Raw genomic sequence first — 22,873 nt, forward strand, 5'->3', positions numbered from 1 at the left:
CAAGGTCTTTTCAAATGAGTCAGGTCTTCGCATCAGGTGGCCAAAGTATTGGAGTTTCAGCTTCAACATGAATCTTTCTACATGGACATCATCAGATGGTCAATACTTAAATCAGATTGATTATATTCTTTGCAGCCAAAGATGGAGAAGCTCTATACAGTCAGCAAAAACAAGACTGGAAGCTGATGTGTCTCAGATCATGAACTCCTTATTGCCAAATTCAGACTTAAATAGAAGAAAGTAGGGGAAACCACTAGACCATTCAGGTATGACCTAAATCAAATCCCTTATGATTATACAGTATAAGTGGGAAATAGATTTAAGGGATTGGATATGATAGAGTGCCTGATGAACTATGGACGGAGGTTTGTGACATTGTACAGGAGACAGGGATCAAGACCATTCCCAAGAAAAAGAAATACAAAAAAGCAAAATGGCTGTCTGAGGATGGCCTACAAACAGCTGTGAAAAGAAGAGAAGCGGTAAGCAAAGGAGAAAAGGAAAGATATACCCATTTGAATGCAGAGTTCCAAAGAAGAGCAAGGAGACATAAAAAAGACTTCCTCAGTGATCAGTACAAAGAAATAGAGAGCAACAATAGAATGGGAAAGACTAGAGATCTTGTCAAGATAATTAGACATACCAAGGGAACATTTCATGCAAAGATAGTCTCGATAAAGGACAGAAATGGTATGGACCTAACAGAAGCAGAAGATATTAAGGAGAAGTGGCAAGAATACACAGAAGAACTGTACAAAAAAGATCTTCATGACCCAGATAATCATGATTGTGTGATCACTAACACTCATCTAGAGCCAGACATCCTGGAATGTGAAATCAAGTGGGCCTTAGAAAGCATCACTATGAACAAAGCTAGTGGAGGTGATGGAATTCCAGTTGAGCTATTTCAAAGCCTGAAAGATGATGCTGTGAAAGTGCTGCACTCAATATGCCAGCAAATATGGAAAACTTAGCAGTGTTCACAGAACTGGAAAAGTTTAGTTTTCATTCCAATCCCAAGGAAAGGCAATGCCAAAGAATGCTCAAACAACCACACAACTGCATTCATCTCACATGCTAGTAAAGTAATGCTCAAAATTCTCCAAGCCAGGCTTCAGCATACATGAACCATGAACTTCCAGATGTTCAAGCTGGTTTTAGAAAAGGCAGAGGAACCAGAAATCAAATTGCCAACATCCACTGGATCATCGAAAAAGCAAGAGAGTTCCAGAAAAACATCTATTTCTGCTTTATTGACTATGCCAAAGCCTTTGACTGTGTGGATCACAATAAACTGTGGCAATTTTGAAAGAGATGGGATTACCAGACCACCTGACCTGCCTCTTGAGAAACCTATATTCAGGTCAGAAAGCAACAATTAGAACTGGACATGGAACAACAGACTGGTTCCAAAAGGAAAAGGAGTACATCAAGGCTGTATATTGTCACCCTGCTTGTTTAACTTATATGTAGAGTAAGTACATCATGAGAAATGCTGGGCTGGAGGAAGCACAAGCTGGAATCAGCACTGCCAGGAGAAATATCAATATCCTCAGATAAGCAGATGACACCACCCTTATGGCAGAAAATGCAGAAAAACTAAAGAGCCTCTTGATGAAAGTGAAAGTAGAGAGTGAAAAAGTTGGCTTAAAGCTGAACACTCAGAAAACGAAGATCATGGCATCCAGTCCTATCACTTCATGGGAAATAGATGGGGAAACAGTGGAAACAGTGACTGACTTTATTATTTGGGGGCTATAAAATCACTGCAGATGGTGATTGCAGCTATGAAATTAAAAGACACTTACTACTTTAAGGAAAGTTATGACAAACCTAGACAGCATATTCAAAAGCAAAGACATTACTTTGTCAAAATGATCTGTCTAGTCAAGGCTGTGGTTTTTCCAGTGGTTGTGTATGGATGTGAGATTTGGACTATAAAAAAAGCTGAGTGCCAAAGAATTGATGCTTTTGAACTATGGTGATTTAGAAGACTCTTGAGAGTCCCTTCAAGTGAAAGGAAATCCAACAAGTCTATCCTAAAGCAGATCAGTCTGGTAGTTCATTGGAAGGACTGATGTTGAAGCTGAAACTCCAATACTTTTGCCACCTGATGTGAAGTGATGACTTATTTGAGAAGACCCTGATATTGGGAAAGATTGAGGGCAGGAGGAGAAGGGGAGGACAGAGGATGAGATGGTTGGATTGCATCACCAACTCAATGGACATGGGTTTGTGTGGACTCCAGGAGTTGGTGATGGACAGGGAGGTCTGGTGTGCTGCAGTTCATCAGGTCACAAAGAGTCAGACATGACTTAGCGACTGAAATGAACTGAACTGAACCAGGTGTTTCAGTTGACCTGCTACCTTTGCATTACAGTTCCCTATAATGAAAAGGACAGTTTTGGGGGGTGTTACTTCTAGAAGGCCTTGTAGGTCTTCATAGAATTGTTCAACTTCAGCTTCTTCAGCATTAGTGGTCGGGGCATAGACTTGGATTATTCTGATGTTAAATGATTTGCCTTGGAAATGAACAGAGATCATTTTGTCATTTTTGAGATTGCATCCAAGTACTGTATTTCAGACTCTTCTGTTGACTATGATGGCTACTCCATTTCTTCTAAGGGATTCTTGCCCATAGTAGTAGATATAATGGCCCTCTGAGTTAAATTCACCCATTTCAGTCCATTTCAGTTCTCTGATTCTTAAAATGTCGATGTTCACTCTTGCCATCTCCTGTTTGACCACTTCCAATTTGCCTTGATTCATGGATCTAACATTCCATGTTCCTATGCAGTATTGCTCTTTAAAGCATCGGACCTTGCTTCCATCACCAGTCTCATCCACAGATGGGTGTTGTTTTTAGCTTTGACTCCATCTCTTCATCTTTCTGGAGTTATTTCTCCACTGATCTCCAATAGCATATTGGGCACTTACTGACCTGGGGACTTCATCTTTCAGTGTCCTATCTTTTGCCTTTTCATACTGCTCATGGGGTTCTCAAGGCAAGAATACTGAAGTTGTTTGCCATTCCCTTCTCCAGTGGACCACATTCTGTCAGAAATCTCCACCATGACCATCTTGGGTGGCCTTACACAGCATGGCTCATAGTTTCATTGAGTTAGACAAGGCTGTGGTCCATGTGATTAGATTGGTTATTTTTCTGTGATTGTGGTTTTGGTTTTCAGTCTATCTGCCATCTGATGGAGAAGGATAAGAGGCTTATGGAAGCTTTTTGATGGGAGAGACTGGTTGAGTGGGAAACTGATCTTGTTCTGATGGGCAGGGCCATGCTCAGTAAATTTTTAATCCAATTTTCTGTTGGATGGAACTGTGCTCTCTCTCTGCTATTTACCTGCGGCCAAACTATGGTAGGGGTAATGAAGATAATGGTGACCTCCTTCAAAAGAGAATGGAGCAGTGACCCCACAAGAGACTGACCCAGACTTGCCTGTGAGTGTCCGGGATTCTCCAGCAGAGGCATGGGTCGGTGGTGGCCTGCTGCGGGCTTGGGGGCACTGAGTGTAGCAGTATATGCATGGGATCTTTTGAAAGAGGAAAATCATTAGAGGTAGATTTTGTATCCAACTCAAAAGCCTTTTGTGTTGAGTCTGGACTGTTATGTTAACAATGATTTTCATGAAGCAGGGCCAAAAGCAGAAATCTGGAGATATACAGAGGATATTCCCCCATATCCAGGCTTTAGCAAGAATAAACTAATTGAGGAGGATTAATGCTTATGGTGAAGAGATCAGTGCTGGATCAATAGTGAAGCAGATATATTTTGTTACTGCAAGATGGTGGAAGAGGTCAGAGTTATGACTGAGTCCCACTCCTACATGATGTTCCAAATGACAAATGGATCCATAATAGCATGACCAAGGTTACAAAAGACTATGGTATTGGAGGAATACTTGGAATGCAGTGGAGGTAGCAGGCTAAATCTGTGAAAACACCATGCGAGTTTGAAGAAGAGCGTATTAGGAACAGCCACAATGAACTAAGGACGAGAAGCCTCCTTCCTGCCCTGCAATTCTTGCATGAATATCAAGGAGGCTCTTCTCTACCAAAAATGGCTGAGATAGCATTTTTTGCAGCCTCTGGTTAAAGAAAGGTCAAGTCTGATTTATTGGACTTAAAAAGTAAAATTAGGTAAAATTTTCCTCTATTAATGTTCTCTAAATTCATAGCCACTATATCCTATTCTGCACATTACACTCTCCTACTCAGAAACCTTCACAGGCTCAGAGTATTTGCTGTGTTAAATCTCAGCTCGGTGACCTCTAGAGTTGGTTCCTACCCTAATTATCAGAAATTATTTTTCCTTCTTCCCGATCTTCATTCTCTGCTCTAGTCTGCTCACCTGTCACTTTAGCCCCATGGACCTCTAATTACTTTTTCCTTGAACTCTGACAGTTCTTTATCCCTGTCAACTAGCATATACAATAAACCTCTTTGCTTATACTGTATAGAATCATTTGTGGTTGCTCCACTAAAATTCTTATTGACATTAAAAGTTCCTGTGAGTCAAGAATCCTATCTTATATTTCTGTTACCTCCATAGAGTGTAGCAAGGGCTTAAGCACAAAATAAATACTTCCTCATTAACTGTATTACCTGTAAATGATTCTCATCCAAAGTCACATTTGGATTAAGTATCTCATTCAGGAAGAAAGCATGCTTTGTAGAAAAGTACAAAAGACAATTGGTGGTTCCATCTATAGAACAAAGTTAAAGTGATTTGGCAGTTATAAGAACTGAATTGACTAAATTCACCCCTTAACTCTTTCCAGTGGAGTTTTCTGGTGCCTGAGTGGTGAGCACTGTTATTCCTGTTGTGAGAGAAGAACTGAGGCCCAAATGAATGGGGCCAGATAAACCCTAACAATAAAAGCAAAAGCATCAGATCCTGAGCCTATATTTTTCCTCAGTGCTACCTTGGTCATTGGGGCTTCCCAAGTGGCGCAGTGGTAAAGTATTGACCTACCAATGCAGGAGATGAAAGAGATACAGGTTCAATCCCCAGGTCAGGAAGATCCCTTAGAGGAAGAAATGGCAACCTCTTCCAGTATTCTTGCCTGGGAAATCCCATGAAGAGAGGAGCCTGATGGCTACAATCCATAGGGTCGCAATGAGTTGGACATGACTGAGCGTGCACACACACACACACACACACACACACACATCGGTAATTACTAAATCAGAGAAAAGAAAGATGATGATATAATTAGAGTTGTTATAGGTAGAAAAAGATCAGACATATCTCCATTATATATCCCTTGGTGCATTTGGAAAGAGACAATAAGTAGAGACAACTTCTTTGCCTTGCAAATGCTAAACCAGAGAATTACTATTGTTTCCTGATCTCATTTTTGTGTAGGATAATACTAAGAACATATCTAGCAATGTCTGAAGCTGAATAATCACTTTCCATATGTGTCCTAAAAAGCAGAACCAGAAATCTATTTCCAAAGACAGACACATTGAAAATTGAACACAAGTAGCTTATCATCATACTGATTTTGTAATTCAATCTTTATTAAAATGCAGACAACAAAAATTAGAACTACTTTTGAATCTGCCTTTGCTAGACCCACCATATCACAGGATTCTGTGAGAATGACTGACTCTCACGGGTCTCTTTTTTTCTGCTCACCTTTCTTGTTATGAAAGACATATGACAAGAACAGACATTGATTGGGGAATTGAAGCTCTCCCATAAAAGATGAGTATGTCGACAGAAATACCATCAGTTCCTCGGCAAGCAGGTCAAATATTTCTTAATCTCACTTGTGTCAGGGGATTGCATCACCACCCTCAGACAAGGACAGCCAATATTACCCACGCCGGGAGTCAGACCCGTTGAAATGTGTGAGAAAGAGACAGACTGATCTGAAGAACCGCAGTGCCTCCCTCAGACACACAACCTCAAGTCTGGCTCTATTTCAAACCCCAAAAGAACTATATTTTCAATTTTACTCCCTGACATTTACCAGAGGGAAAAGATACATAAGTAATGAGGCAAAAGGGCATGACGACATGGGTGTGTATTTTTACATTACATTAAGAAATAAGCCAAGCAAAAGTTGTGTTTGAATTCAAAATTAAAAACGAATTGAGTATCGTTCACATTGGTCAGAGATTCCTCAATCAGTTCAATGATTTTCAATGGATACACATGTCAATGATATCTTTAATGCTCTGCCATAACAAACTACCCACTCGTTTTCACTGCATTATGCTGAGCATCATTTTCAGTTGGTATGTAAACACCAGTGCCTGTGTCTGACTCCTCCAACTATTCTATTTTCTTAATAACAACAGCTGCTGTCATTAGCAGCAGCCTGATATTTGCTAGGCACAGTATTAGTGCTGCATATGCTTTCTATCTTAAATCTTTAACAAAAATCCTCCTCAGTACATATCCTCACCATCATTCTATTAAGGCAAAGATGTTCAGTGAGGTCACATAGCACATCAAGTGGTGGAACTGGCTTCGGGAGCACAAAACCAAGGCTCTCTTCCTTTTCCGCCTCACCCTCAGACCCTAACACATGTCCAGCTTCCTCTGAATTCTTAATAAACACAGTGACTGACCAAACGAAACAACAGGTTAAAGCATCATTAACAAAACATTGTTGATGTGACTGAGAGTGTAAAAACAGATAAATCATCACATTAGCCACTTTGCTCTGGAGTCACTTACACAAATACGCACACTCTTAGACCTCATTACCTGCCTGGGACTTTAACAGGCAGAGTCTGATTTCTGATCATACAGAATAATTGAACCAAAACTGTTTGTGTGTGTGTGCTTTTGCAATCTAACGGAGTTACCTGTTCATGATTCCCAAGAGGGTATTTGCGACCCAACTCAATCAGACCCTGATCCAACATCTATGAATGTTGCTTGCTAATGAATAGGTGTTTAATTTTCTGGTTTTTAAAGCTGAAAACAATGACTTTCCTCTTGGGATTTCCTTGTCCCGGGTGGTTGGTATGACGAGCAGCAGTGCAGGTGGTTAGGGTTGTAATTATACTCTAATGAAAACTGCTATTTACAGTTGAAAGGCACCTCTGTAGTCTGGCCTGGCTCTGAGAACTGACTTTCTTTATGCTATTTCACTTTTTTAAAAAATTAAAAATAAACCTCTTCCAGTACCTGTATGAGGTGCTTAAAATGTCATTACCACCTGCAATTACACGGAGAATCCAATTACCACAGCTAAGGAATCAGATTGGTAGGTACCATTTGTACATGTTGATCATGTCAGCTATAAAATTTTAACAGGAGAAGCTCACATAGTGGGTATTTGTGTGGATCTTGTATAAAGCTCTAAAAAGCAGTTACAATGCAAAAAGTAGCATGGAATAATAAGAATAAATGAGTTGCACTGAAGTCCTGGCATTTCACAAGCTTAATGGTGAGCTTCTTCAGCTTCAAAAAAGTAGGAAAAAGGGACTTCCCTGGTGGTCCAGTGGTTGGAAATTTGCCGTCCAGGGTAAGGGACCCAGGTTCTATCCGTGGTTTAGGAACATGCCATGGGGTGGCTGGGCCCACATGCTGCAACTACTCTAGAGCCCGAGTCACAGCAGAGTCCAAGTGCTACAACTAGGACCCAACATGGCAAAATAAATAAACATATTTTTTAAAAGTAGGAGAAAATTATCCTCAAGTGGAAAAAAACCTCATATAACACTAGAATAAACAGCAAAGATGTATAACAACATACTGGTAGAGATGTAGAATTGTTTTCGTGTTCACTGTGCAGACTTGCATAAAAAAAATGAGCGAACCCTCCACAGACACTGAGAGGTTGCTAGGAAAATACAGGGTAGTTGAACCTCTGTGAATGTTGGAATCATGAAACAGAGCCTACCAAACCTCTGTGACATTCATCACAGCAGTTACATGAGTTACACTAAATTATGATCCTTTTTCTTACCAATGCAGAAGTGACAAATACAGAACTGTCTGCCAGCTTATTATACGGTCAGTAGCAGTGAAAGGAATGGAAAATGACAGGAATAAATAACATAATCTGATCAGCTAGTGACACAGAAAGACTTCTGGGGCTCTGTTTGGTATGACAATATCTGGTCTCCTGAGAGCTACCATAGAAAGATTGACTTTTGCCACAGATAAGTTCAATTATATGAAGGACAGAAAGCATCCATTTTTATATGCTAGCTAGGTTTTGTCTATACTACTTGTGTTAGATGTAAATGGACATTTAGTGCCTTGATATAAAATAAATTGCCAGGGGAGGAGCCAAGATGGCAGAGGAGTAGGACGGGGAGAACACTTTCTCCCCCACAAATTCATCAAAAGAGCATTTAAACGTCGAGTAAATTCCACAAAACAACTTCTGAATGCCAGCAAAGGACATCAGGCACCCAGAAAAGCAACCCAACTCTTCGAAAGGAGGTAGGAAAAAATATAAAAGACAAAAAAAGAGACAAAAGAGGGAGGGACGGAGTCCCATCCCGGGAAGGGAGTCTTAAAAAGAGAGAAGTTTCCAAACACCAGAAAACCTTCTCACTGCCGAATCTGTGCCAAGCTTTGGAAGCACAGAGGGCAACATAAAAGGGAGAAAAAAAATAAATAAACAATTAAAAATCGCAGATTGTGAGCCCTACGGTAACTCCCCCAGCAGAGAAGCAGCGCCGACGCCTGCCTACGGCATTAGCAAGCAGGGGCTGGGCAGGGAAGCGGGGCGCGGGTTGTGTCCCTTAGAGTAAGAATCGGCCCGAATGTCCTGAGCGCTATCTGAGTGAAATAATTTGGGCTAGCAGACCAGACTGTGGGATATCTACCACGCGAAAAGCCAGCCCTAACCTAAGCCACCGCCAGGCCCGCGCACAGAACAAAGGACTGAACAGAGATAGCCGGTTGCAGACCTTCCCCCTCCGGTGACAGGCAGCCAGAGCCGGAAGGGGGCAATCGCAGCCCCAGAGAGACACTATCTATAAAACTGTAAGCAGGCTTCTTTGCTAACTAAAACTTCTTGGGGGTCTGGACGGTCAACATCTGCCTGAGAAGGTGCGCCGGTTTTACACCCAGATAACCGAGTGGCGGGGAGGCGATAAGTCGCAGCATTGGTGCCCACCAAACATATCACCTGAGCTGCTCAGATCTGGGAAGAGCACAAAACGCAGGCCCAACCGAGTCTGCGCCTCTGAGGACTACCCGAGTGCCTGAACCTGAGCGGCTTGGACCTGGGAGCTCAGCCCAGGGCCGGCCTCTGATTGTTCCCGGCGGAACAACCTAGAGCCCAAGCAGTGTGGGCAGGGAGGCTACACGCACCGTGAGCAGGGGCAGACCCAGTGTGGCTGAGGCACTGCGAGCGCACACCAGTGTTATCTGTTTGCAGCATCCCTCCCTCCCTCCCCACAGTGCGGCTGAACAAGTGAGCCTAAATAAAATAAAAAAAATAGTTTCCTCCACCGTCCCCTTTGTGTCAGGGCGGGAACCAGACACTGAAGAGACCAGCAAACAGAAGAAGCTATAACAGAGGGAAACGCCTTGGAAGCTACAGGCCATAGATTAAAACCCTGTGGTTACTACGGACTACATAGGAAGGGGCCTATAGATCTTGAGAAATATAAGTCAGACCAAGGAACTAGCCAAAAATGAACTGAACCCACAATACTCACAACAAAACCAGAGAAAGACCTAGATATATTTTTACTATTTTTACGATCAATCTTTCTTTCTTTTTTTTTTTAATTTTAAGTCCTCTATTGTCCTTTAATTTTCACTTTTATAACTATTACTTAGCAAAAAAAAAAAGACCCTATTTTTTTTCTTCTTCAGCAAACTTCATATATATATTTTATAATTTTTTGACCGCATTTTGTTTTGTTTTGTTTTGTTCTTTTTCTTCTTTTCTTTAACATTGTATTTTTGAAATTCCAAACTCTACTCTAGATTTTTAAATTTAGCCTTTTGGTATATGTTATCAATTTTGTACCTATAGTTTTTTTCATAATTTCTGTGACTTTTTTTTCCCTCTGTTTCTTTCTCTTCTTCTTTTGTATAATATCGTGTATCTGCAATTCCAAACTCTACTCTAGATTTTTAATTTATGCTTTTTGGTATTTGATATCAATTTTGTACCTGTATTTTCTTTATAATTTTTGTGACATTGTTTTTGTTGGTTTGTTTGTTTTCTCTCTTTATTTTTATTCTTCTTTTTTTTAACATAGTATTTTTGAAATTCCAAACTCTACTCTAGATTTTTAACTTTTGCTTTTTGGTATTAGTTATCAATTTTGTACCTGTAGTTTCTTTATAATTTTCGTGACCTTGTTTGTTTTTCTTTGTTCATTTTTTCTCTCTTTCTTTTCCTTCTTCTTTTCTTTAACATCGTATTTTTGAATATCCAAACTCTACTCCAGATTTTTAATTTTAGCCTTTTGGTATATGTTATCAATTTTGTACATATAGTTTTTTTTTTTTATAATTTCTGTGACTTTTTTTTTTTCCCTCTGTTTCTTTATCTTCTTCTTTTGTATAACATCATATATCTGCAATTCCAAACTCTACTCAAGATTTTTAATTTATGCTTTTTGGTATTTGATATCAATTTTGTACCTGTATTTTCTTTATAATTTTTGCGACATTGTTTTTGTTGGTTTGTTTGTTTTCTCTCTTTATTTTTCTCCTTTTTTTTTTAACATTGTATTTTTGAAATTCCAAACTCTACTCTAGATTTTTAATTTTTGCTTTTATGTATTTGTTACCAATTGTGTACCTTTAAGAACCCAGTCTTCAGGACCCATTTTTCACTAGGGAAGGAGATTACTGGCTTGACTGCTCTCTCTCCCTTTGGACTCTCCGTTTTCTCCACCAGGTCGCCTGTATCTCCTCCCTAACACCTCTCTACTCTACCCAACTCTGTGAATTTCTGTGTGTTCCAGACGGTGGAGAACACTTAGGGAACTGATTACTGGCTGGATCTGTCTCCCTCCTTTTCATTTCCCCCTTTTATCCTTCTGGCCACCTCTGTCTCCTGCCTCCTTCTTCTCTTCTCTGTATAACTCCGTGAACATCTCTGAGCGGTCCAGTTGTGGAGTGCACATAAGGAAGTGACTACTGGCTAGCCCACTCTCTCCACTATTGATTCCACCTCATCTCATTTGGGTCACCTCTAACTCCCTCCTCCCACTTCTCTTCTCCATGTAACACTGTGAACCTCTCCGAGTGACCCTCACAGTAGAGAAACTTTTCATCTTTAATGTAGATGTTTTATCAATGGTGCTGTATAGAAGGAGAAGTTTTGAAGCTACTGTAAAAATAAGACCGATAACTGGAAGTAGGAGGCTTAAGTCCAAACCCTGACTCCAGGGAACTCCTGACTCCAAGGAACATTAATTAACAGGAGCTCATCAAACACCTCCATACCAACACTGAAACCAAGCACCACACAAGGGCCAACAAGTTCCAGGGCAAGACATACCAAGCAAATTCTCCAGCAACAAAGGAACACAGCCCTGAGCTTCAAGATACAGGCTGCCCAAAGTCACCCCAAAACCATAGACATCTCATAACACATTACTGGACATTTCATTACACTCCAGAGAGAAGAAATACAGCTCCATCCACCAGAACATCGACACAAGCTTCCCTAACCAGGAAACCGTGACAAGCCACCTGTACAAACCCACACACAGTGAGGAAATGCCACAATAAAGAGAACTCCACAAACTGCCACAATACAGAAAGGACACCCCAAACTCAGCAATTTAAACAAGATGAAGAGACAGAGGAATGGCCAGCAGATAAAGGAACAGGATAAATGCCCACCAAACCAAAAAAAGAGGAAGAGATAGGGAATCTACCTGATAAAGAATTCCGAATAATGATAGGGAAATTGTTCCAAAATCTTGAAATTAAAATGGAATCACAGATAAATAGCCTGGAGGCAAGGATTGAGAAGATGCAAGAAAGGTTTAACAAGGACTTAGAAGAAATAAAAAAGAGTCAATATATAATGAATAATGCAATAAGTGAAATTAAAAACACTCTGGAGGCAACAAATAGTAGAATAACAGAGGCAGAAGATAGGATTAGTGAATTAGAAGATAGAATGGTAGAAATAAATGAATCAGAGAGGATAAAAGAAAAATGAATTAGAAGAAATGAGGACAATCTCAGAGACCTCCAGGACAATATTAAATGCTACAACATTCGAATCATAGGGGTCCCAGAAGAATAAGACAAAAAGAAAGACCATGAGAAAATACTTGAGGAGATAATAGTTGAAAACTTCCCTAAAATGGGGAAGGAAATAATCATCCAAGTCCAAGAAACCCAGAGAGTCCCAAACAGGATAAACCCAAGGCGAAACACCCCAAGACACATAGTAATCAAATTAACAAAGATCAAACAAAAAGAACAAATATTAAAAGCAGCAAGGGAAAAACAACAAATAACACACAAGGGAATACCCATAAGGATAACAGCTGATCTTTCAATAGAAACTCTTCAAGCCAGGAGGGAATGGCAAGACATACTTAAAATGATGAAAGAAAATAACCTACAGCCCAGATTATTGTACCCAGCAAGGATCTCATTCAAGTATGAAGGAGAAATCAAAAGCTTTTCAGACAAGCAAAAGCTGAGAGAATTCTGCACCACCAAACCAGCTCTCCAACAAATGCTAAAGGATATTCTCTAGACAGGAAACACAAAAACGGTGTATAAATTCAAACCCAAAACAATAAAGTAAATGGCAACGGGATCATACTTATCAGTAATTACCTTAAACATAAATGGGTTGAATGCCCCAACCAAAAGACAAAGACTGGCTGAATGGATACAAAAACAAGACCCCTACATATGTTGTCTACAAGAGACCCACCTCAAAACAGGGGACACATACAGACTGAAAGTGAAGGGCTGGAAAAAGATTTTCCATGCAAATAGGGACCAAAAGAAAGCAGGAGTAGCAATACTCATATCAGATAAAATAGACTTTAAAACAAAGACTGTGAAAAGAGACAAAGATGGTCACTACATAATGATCAAAGGATCAATCCAAGAAGAAGATATAACAATTATAAATATATATGCACCCAACACGGGAGCACCGCAGTATGTAAGACAAATGCTAACAAGTATGAAAGGAGAAATTAACAACAACACAATAATAGTGGGAGACTTTAATACCCCACTCACACCTATGGATAGATCAACTAAACAGAAAATTAACAAGGAAACACAAACTTTAAACGATACAATAGACCAGTTAGACCTAATTGATATCTATAGGACATTTCATCCCAAAACAATGAATTTCACCTTTTTCTCAAGCGCACATGGAACCTTCTCCAGAATAGGTCACATCCTGGGCCATAAAGCTAGCCTTGGTAAATTCAAAAAAATAGAAATCATTCCAAGCATCTTTTCTGACCACAATGCAGTAAGATTAGATCTCAGTTACAAGAGAAAAACTTTTAAAAATTCCAACATATGGAGGCTGAACAACACACTGCTGAATAACCAACAAATCACAGAAGAAATCGAAAAAGAAATCAAAATTTGCATAGAAACAAATGAAAATGAAAACACAACAACCCAAAACCTGTGGGACACGGTAAAAGCAGTCCTAAGGGGAAAGTTCATAGCAAAACAGGCACACCTCAAGAAACAAGAAAAAAGTCAAAAAAATAACCTAACTCTACACCTAAAGCAACTAGAAAAGGAAGAAATGAAGAACCCTAGGGTTAGTAGAAGGAAAGAAATCTTAAAACTTAGAGCAGAAATAAATGCAAAAGAAACAAAAGAGATCATAGCAAAAATCAACAAAACCAAAAGCTGGTTTTTTGAAAGGATAAATAAAATTGACAAACCATTAGCCAGACTCATCAAGAAACAAAGGGAGAAAAATGAAATCAATAAAATTAGAAATGAAAATGGAGAGATCACAACAGACAACACAGAAATACAAAGGATCATAAGAGACTACTATCAACAATTATATGCCAATAAAATGGACAACGAGGAAGAAATGGACAAATTCTTAGAAAAGTACAACTTTCCAAAACTCGATCAGGAAGAAATAGAAAATCGTAACAGACCCATCACAAGCACGGAAATTGAAAATGTAATCAAAAATCTTCCAGCAAACAAAAGCCCAGGTCCAGACGGTTTCACAGCTGAATTCTACCAAAAATTTAGAGAAGAGCTAACACCTATCCTGCTCAAACTCTTCCAGAAAATTGCAGAGGATGGTAAACTTCCAAACTCTTTCTATGAGGCCACCATCACCCTAATACCAAAACCTGACAAAGATCCCACAAAAAAAGAAAACTACCGGCCAATATCACTGATGAACATAGATGCAAAAATCCTTAACAAAATTCTAGCAATCAGAATCCAACAACACATTAAAAAGATCATACACCATGACCAAGTGGGCTTTATCCCAGGGATGCAAGGATTCTTCAATATCCGCAAATCAATCAATGTAATACACCACATTAACAAATTGAAAAATAAAAACCATATGATTATCTCAATAGATGCAGAGAAAGCCTTTGACAAAATTCAACATCCATTTATGATCAAAACTCTCCAGAAAGCAGGAATAGAAGGAACATACCTCAACATAATCAAAGCTATATATGACAAACCCACAGCAAACATTATCCTCAATGGTGAAAAATTGAAAGCATTTCCTCTAAAATCAGGAACAAGACAAGGGTGCCCACTTTCACCACTACTATTCAACATAGTTTTGGAAGTTTTGGCCACAGCAATCAGAGCAGAAAAAGAAATAAAAGGAATCCAAATTGGAAAAGAAGAAGTAAAGCTCTCACTGTTTGCAGATGACATGATTCTCTACATAGAAAACACTAAAGACTCCACCAGAAAATTACTAGACCTAATCAATGACTATAGTAAAGTTGCAGGATATAAAATCAACACCCAGAAATCCCTTGCATTCTTATACACTAATAATGAGAAAACAGAAAGAGAAATTAAGGAAACAATTCCATTCACCATTGCAACGGAAAGAATAAAATACTTAGGAATATATCTACCTAAAGAAACTAAAGACCTATATACAGAAAACTATAAAACACTGGTGAAAGAAATCAAAGAGGACACTAACAGATGGAGAAATATACCATGTTCATGGATTGGAAGAATCAATATAGTGAAAATGAGTATACTACCCAAAGCAATCTATAGATTCAATGCAATCCCTATCAAGCTACCAACAGCATTCTTCACAGAGCTAGAACAAAAATTTCACAATTTGTATGGAAATACAAAAAAACCTCGAATAGCCAAAGCGATCTTGAGAAAGAAGAATGGAACTGGAGGACTCAACCTACCTGACTTCAGGCTCTACTACAAAGCCACAGTTATCAAGACAGTACGGTACTGGCACAAAGACAGAAATATAGATCAATGGAACAAAATAGAAAGCCCAGAGATAAATCCACACACATATGGACACCTTATCTTTGACAAAGGAGGCAAGAATATACAATGGATTAAAGACAATCTCTTTAACAAGTGGTGCTGGGAACTCTGGTCAACCACTTGTAAAAGAATGAAACTAGAACACTTTCTAACACCATACACAAAAATAAACTCAAAATGGATTAAAGATCTAAACGTAAGACCAGAAACTATAAAACTCCTAGAGGAGAACATAGGCAAAACACTCTCTGACATACATCACAGCAGGATCCTCTATGACCCACCTCCCAGAATATTGGAAATAAAAGCAAAAATAAACAAATGGGACCTAATTAACCTTAAAAGCTTCTGCACATCAAAGGAAACTATTAGCAAGGTGAAAAGACAGCCTTCAGAATGGGAGAAGATAATAGCAAATGAAGCAACTGACAAACAACTAATCTCGAGAATATACAAGCAACTCCTACAGCTCAACTCCAGAAAAATAAATGACCCAATCAAAAAATGGGCCAAAGAACTAAACAGACATTTCTCCAAGGAAGACATACAGATGGCTAACAAACACATGAAAAGATGCTTAACATCACTCATTATCAGAGAAATGCAAATCAAAACCACTATGAGGTACCATTTCACGCCAGTCAGAATGGCTGTGATCCAAAAGTCTACAAGCAATAAATGCTGGAGAGGGTGTGGAGAAAAGGGAACTCTCTTGCACTGTTGGTGGGAATGCAAACTAGTACAGCCACTATGGAGAACAGTGTGGAGATTCCTTAAAAAACTGGAAATAGAACTGCCTTATGATCCAGCAATCCCACTGCTGGGCATACACACTGAGGAAACCAGAAGGGAAAGAGACACATGTACCCCAATGTTCATCGCAGCCCTGTTTATAATAGCCAGGACATGGAAGCAACCTAAATGTCCATCAGCAGATGAATGGATAAGAAAGCAGTGGTACATATACACAATGGAGTATTACTCAGCCATTAAAAAGAATACATTTGAATCAGTTCTAATGAGGTGGATGAAACTGGAGCCTATTATACAGAGTGAAGTAAGCCAGAAAGAAAAACACCAATACAGTATACTAACGCATATATATGGAATTTAGAAAGATGGTAACAATAACCCTGTGTACGAGACAGCAAAAGAGACACTGATGTATAGAACAGTCTTATGGACTCTGTGAGAGAGGGAGAGGGTGGGAAGATTTGGGAGAATGGCATTGTAAAATATCATGTATGAAACGAGTTGCCAGTCCAGGTTCGATGCACGATACTGGATGCTTGGGGCTGGTGCACTAGGACGACCCAGAGGGATGGAATGGGGAGGGAGGAGGGAGGAGGGTTCAGGATGGGGAACACATGTATATCTGTGGTGGATTAATTTTGATATTTGGCAAAACTAATACAATTATGTAAAGTTTAAAAATAAAATAAAATTTAAAAAAAAAAACTAAAAAAAATAAAATAAAATAAATTGCCATGCCAAGTGGAAAAAAATACATGTTTCCTAATCCGATTGCAACTTCTTCCTTGATAGAGTTTGTGATTATTCACTTATTTCCAAAATATCTGCAAATATTCATAAATCCAGAGGAACTAGATACCCCAAAAATGTTATATTCTGAATTTTTTATATGTACATTGTGCAAGAATGTTCATAATAGCACAGCCTGTCTCTTGAAGAGTTCCTGGTCCAGACACAGACAATAATCTGAATTTTCAGATTAAGTGGTTAAGTGGGATTAAGTGGTTAGTATTACATAGCACACCAAATTACACTACCTGATTTATTTGCCAGTGAACTTAGTATTGTCAGCTTCTTGAAGATCTTGTTTGATTCTTTCTTTGCATCTTTTACATCATCATGCAGCCGAGACTTTGTTTAAAACTCTCTCCTCTCTTTTTCTCATGACACAATATTCATAGTTCTCCTCTGACTTCAAACCATTCTTTTCAGTCTTTTTGGCTGACTCCTCTATACTTAGTCCTCTTCTCGCTCAGAAATGTCCCTGGCCAATTTCATATACCTCTGTGGTTTCACTTCCATGCGTATACCATTGACTTTTGAACCTATGTCTCCAGCTGAGTCTCAGCTCCTGCCGGAAAAATATTTTTAGCTGCTTGCTAGGCAGGTCCTCTTGATTTTCTAGAGCCAGGTAAAAATCAGCCAATACTGAATGTATCATTTTCCTTTCCATATTAGATCTTCCTCTTAATCCAAAACTTGACTCTTGGAATCACCATTTCAAAAGTATAAGCCAGATACTATCAAGTCTTTCTCCTTTCCCATCACTCAAACTAAATTTGTATGATCTGCATTGGTTAATTAAGACTTAATACAGCCCAAAATAAATAAATTAATTAAAAATGATACATTTTAAAAAGTAATAAATGCCTGTAAAAACTTAGAATACCCAACTCTTTTGAGACCCCATAGACTGTAGCCCCTCAGGCTCCTCTGTCCACAGGATTCTTCAGGCAAGAATATTGGAGTGGGCAGCCATTCTCTTCTCCAGGAGATCTTCCAGACCCAAGAATTGAACCTGGGTGTCCTGCATTGCAGGTGGATTCTTCACCATCTGAGCCACCAGGGAAGTGTGTCCTAATCCAATATGTTTGATCTTCTTACAAGAGGAAGTTAGGACACAAATGTATAAAAAGGAAAGACAATGTGAAGACACTGGGAAAAGACAGACATTGATAAGCCAGAGAAGCCTTAAAAGAAATCAACCCTGCTGATACATTGATCTCTGACTTCTAGTCTCCAAAACTGTGAGGGGAAAAAAGCTCTGTTGATTAGTCCACCCAGTCTGTAGTACTGTGTCATGGTAGCTCTAGCAAATAAATGCACTGATCTGACCTTTTTTTTTTAATTAAGGTACAGATTATATTTGTCAGGATAGTTAAAATCTCAGTAGAAATTAGGTAAAAGAGCAAAACAGTTAAGAGGTCTCAGAGGTATGTTGAGTCAGAGTGAAAACAATAATCATAATAACTTTATGGTGAATTCTATAATACAGGTTCAGATCAGCTCAGAGAAGTTAGGTCACTTTCTCAATATCACACAGATAGTGATTGGGCAAACCATCAATTAAATGGAGGCAGTTTACTTCTTGAATTCATGATGTTAACCAAAATAAAAATGAAAAATTCTAGCCATCTCTGTGTTTAGAGTTATTTACAGATGGCTACAAAGGATGAATTAAAAGCTTGAAACAAATAGTCCAAGATCCAAAAGAAAACTGTGAGGGATGAATAATTGCAAGGATACAGAATAAAGTTGGTAGGTCAATTTCAGGCCAACTTGTGACTATGAGTACAATGCTGATTATGCATCTTTGCATCATTTCAAAAACCATAATGCAGTTTATATACAATGTGGAGGAAAACAGGAAAGACTAAACATGGGATATAGGAGAACAAAACCTCATCTCTTTGTTATGGCATGAAGACAAGGAAATGATATAGGCAAAGTGAGAAGATTCTGTCTATAATATATACACATAATTCTCAATCAGAGCAAGATACTGAGAATATAGATGAAGTCAAGAAGGGAAACAAACGAAGTATGGCTTGAGGGTTTTATAGGAATATGTAAACTTGGGCGTGCATGTTTGAAAACTTCTGAACAATGCAGACTTGTTGCTTCTGTTGATGATGATCAAATCAGTGCCCTCGTTCTCTGCACACTGGGCAAGTACAGCCTCCAAAGTCCGAGCTTCCTCAATCTCTGTAGTCCCAGTCCCAAGCCTTCTTCTACAAGGAACCAGAAAGGCCTTTCTTGTGCATTGTTCTCTCCAGGCAGCAACATGGATGAGCTTCGGAGCAGATGGAGCCACACAGAATCACCTGGTTATAATTCCACTTGGATTATACAGAATTCAGTAACAGTTATTCCTAGTTAGGAATATATACAAAAATGGCTTGTGAAATCTGTAGATGGATTAAAAGTAAAGCTACTTAATAGCCATATTTATGGACAAAATAAATGTATCACGCAGAATGAAGTCAGAAAGAGAAAAGGAAATATTGTGTGTGTTCATGCATGCTAAGCTGCTTCAGTCACATCCGACTTTTTATGACCCTGGACTCTAGCCCACCAGGCTCCTCTGTTCATGGGATTCTCCAGGCAAGAATGCTGGAGTGGGTTGTCATGCCCTCCTCCAAGGGATCTTTCTGACCCAGGGATTAAATCCAAGTCTCTTACCTCTCCTGTATTGGCAGGTGGGTTCTTTACCATTAGTGCCACCTGGGAAGCCCCCAAATATTTGCATATTAAGCCATATATATGCAGTCTAGAAAAATGGTATCAGTTCAGTTCAGTTGTTCAGTCGTGTCCTACTCTTTGTGACCCCATGAATTGCAGCATGCCAGGCGTCCCTGTCCATCACCAACTCCCAGAGTTCACTCAGACTCACGTCCATCGAGTCAGTGATGCCATCCGGCCGTCTCATCCTCTGTCATCCCCTTCTCCTCCTGCCCCCAATCCCTCCCAGCATCAGAGTCTTTTCCAATGAGTCAACTTTTCGTATGACGTGGCCAAAGTACTGGAGTTTCAGCTTTAGCATCAGTCCTTCCAAAGAAATCCCATGTCTGATCTCCTTCAGAATGGACTGGTTGGATCTCCTTGCAGTCCAAGGGACTCTCAAGAGTCTTCTCCAACACCACAGTTCAAAAGCATCAATTCTTTGGCGCTCAGCTTTCTTCACAGTCCAGCTCTCACATCCATACAGGACCACTGGAAAAACCATAGCCTTGACCAGACGGACCTTTGTTGGCAAAGTAATGTGTCAAAAACGGTATAGACAATCTTATTTGCAAAGTTGAAATAGAGACACAGACATAGTGAACAAAGATATGGACACCAAGTGGGGAAGAGGGCACTGGGATGAATTGGAAGACTGGGATTGACACATATACACTATTGATACTATGTATAAAATAGATAGCAGCTTCCCAGGTGGCTCAGTGGGTAAAGAATCCTCCTGCAATGTAAGAGACACAGGAGACGTCAATCCCTGGGGTTTGGGAACGCAGGGTTCAATCCCTGTGTTGGAAAGATCCCCTAGAGGAGGGCATAGCAACCCACTCCAGTGTTCTTGTGTGGAGAATCCCATGGACAGAGGAGCTGGCGGGCTACAGTCTACAGAGTCACAAAGAGTCAAACACAACTGAAGCAACTAAGCACACATGCACATAAAATAGATTAACAGGGAACTTTTACTCTGTGCTCTGTGGTGACCTAAATGGAAATTAAATCCGAAAAGAGTGGGTATCCGTATACGTATAGCTGATTCACTTTGCTCTACAGCAGAAACTAACGCAACATTGCAAAGCTACTATAATACAGTAAGGTTTTTTTAATTTACCAAACTAAAAAAAAAGTAGCCATACTTATGGACAAAATAAGTGTATTTCTGTGTGTATAATACACATATATACACATAATTTACTCATAATATATATAAATGTGTTTCACATATGTTTAAAACATTCTAAATGATTACACAAACAGTTTTATTGCTCAATAAATATGTTTATTTACTGTTTTTTTTTCCTTGAAGATTTATAACTAACTTATTTTTAAATCTTGATCCTATTTTATCCTAAAATGTTGTTTTCTTTATGAATCTTGTTTTTGATAATCAGAGAAATGTAAACCCCAAATAAATGTGTCGTTCCTTCCTGGTACCAAATGCTATTGAGCCTTGAAGAGAATTTGCTTGTCACTGTCCCCTTAGCCTTGAGCATCATTAATAACCTTTCAACAAACCATTTACGTCCTGCCAGGAGCCGGTCCTACACTGCTTTTTTCTCCTAATCTCAAACACATAGCAAACATTCATTTTCCACAATGGCTCGGTGAAAGCAAGCATTATTTTCCACAGTAGCAAGGTGAGCTGGAATGACTACCCAAGGGGACTTACTGAGAAGGGCAGAGCACAGAACAAACCTCTGTTGCCAAGAGCTAGCCTGGGTAAGAAATACCACCCACCTGTTCTGTTGAGGCTTTACTTCCGTTTGCTACCTTAAAATTGGGGAAAACATCGTCACTTTGTTTCCTGAGGAAGTTTCTTTCCTACTAACTCACCTTGCCAGACAAATTTCTCGGTATTGGGTGCATTTTAGTGAAGAAAATATACAAAATCTATGTAATCTTTAAGTATTGCCTATGCTTCTTACCCAGGCTTCCCTGGTGGCTCAGTGGTAGAGTCTGCTTGCCAATGCAGCAGCTTTGATCCCTGGATTGGGAAGATTCCCTGGAGGAAGAAATAGCAGCCCACTCCAGTATTCTTGCCTAGGAAATCCCATGGACAGAGGAGCCTAGCAGGGCCACAATCTGTGAAGTCGCAGGTCGGATATGACTTAGTGACTAAACCACCACCACCATATGCTTCTTACCCAGCCAGTCCTTTTTTTGTGCCAGGATTCCACACTCAATATTCTGATTTTCACCTCCTAGTCACCAAGTACAGTAGTTTTCTCAGTTACCACTCTGAGAAGCATGAGAGGCATCTGACGTGGAAGGCTGGGGCTATATTCTTTTGGGCTTATAACCTGTGTAAGGATTTTGAGCCTGACCTTATGTAGCAGAAAACACACTGAAAGATTATACACAGGAGATTGGCAACATAAGATTTAGCTTTTTAAAAGATCACTTCAGATGGATGGAGAATTGGATGGCATGGCTGTGGAGAGACCAGTTCAGAGGCAATTGTGGAGCCATTAGGGATGGAGTTGATATTGAAGTGCATAAGATTTGTGTGCTAGGAGATGGATAAAAACATTTAAGAGACCAGTTTTTCATAACTTAGAGATTTATTGAATATGAGGCACCAGAGAAGACATATAAAGGAGATTCCCAGGCTTCTGAAAACAGAACAGAAAACTGTTTTGCTGCTGCTGATTTAAACAAACAAAACTTCCAAGCTTCACCTGTACGGTATGTTAACTATCTGGCAGAGCGCTGGACTTTGTATGTCTCCTTCAGTCAGTTCCTCTTCCATGTCCCAGGCTGAGCCTTTGTTTAGAATGCCTTTTTACAGTGAACAGAATATCATCGTGCTCTATTTTTTCTTCTCCAAAAAATTATGGCTGAAAGAAATTCAACAACTTAGAACACATGATATAGAGAGGTTTAAATGAAGGATGTGGGAATAAATTTATTGTTGGTGCTTCTCATACACATGTGGTATTTAAATGTATTTTGCCGTTACTTGGCTTCCCTGGTGACTCAGTGGTAAAGAATTCACCTGCCAGTGCAGGAGATACAAGTTTGATCTCTGGGCCCGGAAGATTACCTGGAGTAGGAAATGGCAAACCACTCCAGTATTCTTGCCTGGAAAATTCCCTGGACAGAGGAATCCGGCAGGCTATAGTCAGTCCATAGGGTCACAAAAGAGAAACGACCGAATGACTCAGCACA

Source organism: Bubalus kerabau, chromosome 3 (assembly GCF_029407905.1).
Source record: "Bubalus kerabau isolate K-KA32 ecotype Philippines breed swamp buffalo chromosome 3, PCC_UOA_SB_1v2, whole genome shotgun sequence".
NCBI lineage: Eukaryota > Metazoa > Chordata > Mammalia > Artiodactyla > Bovidae > Bubalus > Bubalus kerabau.